General features: G+C 48.9%; 1 protein-coding gene across 4 annotated transcripts in view; it reads left to right on the top strand.

Moving 5' to 3' along the window:
* Positions 1 to 5,000, top strand: part of LOC126578536 (sodium channel protein 60E) — a 78,901-nt gene that overhangs the window by 44,096 nt on the left and 29,805 nt on the right. The gene's annotated exons all lie outside the window — the stretch shown is intronic.

Genomic DNA, 5,000 nt, shown 5'->3' with positions numbered 1-5,000 from the left:
TGTTTTACAATCTACCGAATGGGGGGGGGGGGACTTCATTGTGAGCTATAATTGGTAACTGGCATAACAAAGACAATTGATTATTCAAAACCACCACCACATTTACACAAGCTGACAGCGTGGCTGATCTCGATGAAAGGACAACACAGATTGGAATCCCTGTCTGGAAATTGGTGGCATAATATTTCCGATTTTCCTTGTCCACCAACTAACAACAGCTCGGCACATACAGCATTCCCCTCGCAAGCCAGAGCGGCTTTCTATGCGCATTCGAGCTTTTTACATTCTATTTCTGCTCGCCTGAGTGTGGCACACAACTACACGGCCCCTGGCTAGTCCCGTGCAAAATCTAAACCAAAGGAGAAAGAGAGTGCACCCTCCCAACATGCCATGATTCGTGCAACATTAAGTACAAATTCATGTAAGCCCGAGCTGACCGGCTTACCACCCAGTGCAGCCACCGTCAAGCGCCTTTTTGGGTAGCATTCCACACCCGGAGTCACCCTCCCTTGGTGTTTTGGTACAAATCAAATCGAAAATGTATCGCAACAAACCTGTTCTGTTGACAGTCGGAACGCCGGCATCGACAACAGGCAGCATCGGCGACTGGTTGCATGACCGCAACGACTCCCGGGATATCACGGATCACCGACCGGCGATCGATGAACGATATTTAATAGTTCATAAAATGGCGCCACGGCGGTATTCTTCGCTCATTACGCTGCGCTAGGGCACAGTCTCTGCACAAACCCGATCCCTGTTGAATTGGAATTGGTGTGATGTGTTGGGGGGGAGGGGGGGGGGGCTCGATGCCCCGGTAAATGAAAATTAAATTTTCCAATCGACAGCTCATGTCAGTGGCATTTTGCTTGAGCATTTCTCCATGACACAGAGAGAGAGAGAGAGCGCGTCTAGAAAAGTCGCTGCCTAGAATGAATTGGAAGGGGATGTCAACAGGGGGGGTGTGTTTCAGCGAACAGCGAAAAAAAAACCCAGTGAAAAGCATCCAAAACATAAAAGCATGATGAGAACCGTGTCAGCTGTGGCGGTGAAGCGAAAACCAATCGCTTGTGACCATATTCCACCGTATATGCAACACTAGCTCCCAACCCCTGATGGAGGTGGCTTTATCTCTCGCCTTCCAGATGGATCTACAAGCGTGCTCTGAAGTGTGTGTTTGTCTGTGTGCGCAGGATAATGGTTGCAAGCGAGGTGGTGTCTGTTGCAACCAAAAAAAAAAGGGATATCAACGACCGAGTACGACTGTGGCGCTCGAGGAGGTATCATGATGTGTCGTTGATAAAATTACACTTTGTTGTCAGGATGATGGGATGCTGAGCCACATTACGTTCACTGTAAAAGGAGAGTAGCATTCGCAGCATTCGCAGCTTGTGCTGGTGTTGTTTGAATGAAATTCAATCATCTTAAAACAAACGAGCAAACAGTGAATTCGAAAATGAAGATTGACGGAATGGCGGAGCGCCATTCGCTATGCTCTTGTTATGATAAAGTCTTGGCATGCAAAGTTGTATTTCTAGGGAAGTTTGTTTTCCACAAAATTCTGGTGCATCATTTTGCCAACAAAATTTACAAACTAACAAGGAGTCACCACGCCTTTGCTACGCTTCTCAGTACATCATTTGCCGTAAAACTTTGACGAACGACTTGGCAAGTTTGTGGGCTGTTCCGTTGCGTCAAACATCTAAACTCCCTTTAGCAACTGTTTATACAATGTGTGTGCTTGGGGCACTGTGCCATTTCATGTTCATTTGCAGGGAAATTAAAACCGAAAAAAAGAAAAAAAAATTGCAGACAGTTCAGTAAATGAAGAAACGGGAAAAACGGTGTGCTTCCCTATGCTCACTAACACTGGTCCGCGCAGGAGCTGCAACATTCATTGCAGGTAATTTTCCCAAGTTTCAGTTTCAACTCCAGCACGACCCCTGCATTGGGCGCACTTTCAACATATCATTGCGGTGCGCGAAAGACGCAAAGAGCTTCTGCTTTATGCTCGGATCGCATGTCCTCTGTTTCCTCCTCCTGAAATGACAAGCCGACAAGCATTTTGCTTCGGTCTGCGGTGAGCTTCACGCAACGCAGAGTTACTGCAAAATGCTCCAGCAGACCGGATTTACCTTCTTTACGGTGATGAAAGGCGAAAGGCAGCATAAAAGCATGCCCGCCTGCCAATTCAAGATACTGCTACTCGGCACTAATGATGCACTCATACATAAAAGAAGCCTCCACCCCTTGGTCGGTCGCTCGTTCGCTCGATGAGGGTACGAGGAACGTACGTATCCGCTGGCCAGTAGCGGGGGGATATCCAAGGGATAATAAACCAAAAGTACAGAATAGGAGGCAAGAATGCACAACAGAAGGACAAAAGTATTTCGCGAAACAAAACTTTCATCGAGACGAGCGAGTGCGAGTACGGGAATGTTAAATTCCAAAACAATGCAAAAGCCCAGAAAAGGATACGAGAAGCAGAATTTACCAACTCTTTCTCTCTCTCACTCTGCGTCGGTTTCCTTTCTTCGCGGCAAGATTTCTCATATTTTATTTCATTCTTTTCAATACAAAAACAAACGTCCATCACAAGGACGCAACAGGGAAAACTTACGCCTTGTATCCATCCATCGTGCGAAAAGCTACAAACAAGAAGGCTGCTCCTTCTGATGCAACAACTCCAGCTGAATGAAGCTTCGGGACTAGCATCCAAAACGGTAATCGCGCCGTCGTTTCCTTTTTCTTGCTTGTGGCTTGCCCACCTACCGGCCACAGCCATCTGTTTGATGAATTTTAAGGATTTTTTCCTCACCGACCCACCCAACCACCGTGCACCTGTGGAGCGGTGTGGCACCAAATGAGCTTCAGCTCAGCGCCACCCAAGAAGCAACCGAGGGCCTTTGGCGGCAGTTTGCGGTTTGTTGCGCCCATAAACCAACCGCGAACTTTCGCTGCTTCGCACGTTCCCGGAGGGCTAGGGTACACTATTTGAAGGCAGGAAAGGCAAGGAGTGGAAGGGCCGGGTAAGTTTTATACGGCCTCTTTCCTCCTGGAAGGACCACCAAAAGATAGAGAGAGCGTGGGGGCCCGCACGAGGCACGTACAGCGTACCGGCTCACCGCCAACGTCACATTAATGATTATGCTAACGTACGACTTGGCGCAACTTTCGCTCGCTCCCTCAGCCTCTCTCCCCGTCTCTACTGGTGCTGCTTTACACCCTCTTCGCCCACATCGATAGTGGTTCAGTGCACACGACGTTCGTGAGTGTAAATTTGAAATATTTTTATAAGTTTGCGCCCGATGCCGATAGGATCGGTGTACGCGACGTATACCCGGACCCTTCGTGCCAGGGCGCGGCCGTTATGCCACTTTATGGTCGCATGCCACGCGCTCAACCGGCGCACATGTGGTCCCGCGCGAGGACTACCGAGGCTGAGTGCAAAAAGCTAATAAAAATCTATTCTCTCGCCACGGTATTGGTGAGTCCTCAGCGGAAGTAGTGCGAGTGGAGTTTGTGCGTTTGTGTGTATCAATTAGTGTACCATTTTTCTCCACTCTCCGCCACACAATTTTGTGCTGTTCCGATGAATAAACGAATCAACTTTCAAGGGGATTGATTGTAAAAACACTCTTGAGCAATTTAAAAAATATTGAAAGGGAACTCAGCAAAAAAACATTCATCACCATCAAACCCCGGCATGTTGCTGGCTGTCATCAAATCCACATTAACTCCCTCTGTGCGCCGTGGCCGCTGTCCTCTGACTCGCGCTGAATCGATGTAATGAAATGCTCGTGAACGCACTCGCGGCAGTCGCCACTTGGTTGGCGTTTGCCGAACGGACCATTCCACGAGCGAACCAATGAGCGGAGCACTCCGGACACAGAACCAGGTCATGTATATGATAGCGATAGTTAGCGTGGCCAAGGTGGCGGGTTTGTTTCACACCGAGGGGCAGCGCAGTTCTAACAGGTGGCACTCAACACAAACTCACGGCGCCGCATGTTCGCGCCGCTTGATCACCAAAATTTCAACCCTCGCCTACTCTGCCGAAAACCACCCTTGACACGGTTGTGCGTCATAGCGCGGCGCTTGATGCGATGGCGAATCAAGAAGGAACGCCACCACAGGACTCCAAAATATTTCCAACCTGATAAGCCACACGCCACAACGTGTGCGCTCGCTCGCTCGCTCGCTCTCTCTCTCTCTCTCTCTCTCTCTCTCTCTCTCTCTCTCTCTCTCTCTTTTACACTCTGTTATGACCGTTCGGATGCCAGGTGCTTTTGTCCTCTGGTACTGTGCTGATGACGAATGCGCCACATGAACACCAAACACACATTAACACAGAGCGCGCGAGCCCATTTATGTAGCGCCCACCAGTGAGTGTGAGCCAACAAGTGCGATGTTATCCGGGTAGCGACGTATTTAATTTTTAATACTTACTCCATCATTAATAGCTCGTCAGCTTGCGGGAGGGCATCCAGTCCGGTTGAAACACAGTTCTTTGTTTTCGGTTTTACGACCTTGCGAACACGTACCGCATGCACCGCGCGACGTTCTTTAAAAACGAAACCTTTTTCCTCAAGACACACAACACTTGGAGGCACTATTTGTATTTGTCTTTCATAAAGAGTCACAGCACTAACAGCCGTAACGGCAAATTGCTAAAATTTTCTCCTCAGCCGCGCAATGTGTACTTGGATACGCGGATCCGGTTTACTGCTCGAACGCGCTGAGGCGTCGCGTGCTTTGTTGCAAACGGCACCGCGGTTCGTACTTTTTTTCTTTTCTTTTTTTTGTGAATTCAAGTTCGATGCTCGAGTTTGAATTGCTGGCCAACAGCTTTGTCCCTCGCTTCCCCGTTGTGCCTATTTTAATGCCTCGAAAAGCAGTCTCGAAAATGGCTCTCGATCGACACGCCAGCCGATCCGCGGGCAGGATTATATTGAAGCAATTCGCCATCGCGTTCGACGTCGAGTGGGGCTTGCGAAGGA

This window comes from Anopheles aquasalis, chromosome 3 (genome assembly GCF_943734665.1).
Source record: "Anopheles aquasalis chromosome 3, idAnoAquaMG_Q_19, whole genome shotgun sequence".
Lineage (NCBI taxonomy): Eukaryota > Metazoa > Arthropoda > Insecta > Diptera > Culicidae > Anopheles > Anopheles aquasalis.
Note: the sequence above shows the minus strand (reverse complement) of the source record. Positions and strands in the feature narration are given on the sequence as shown.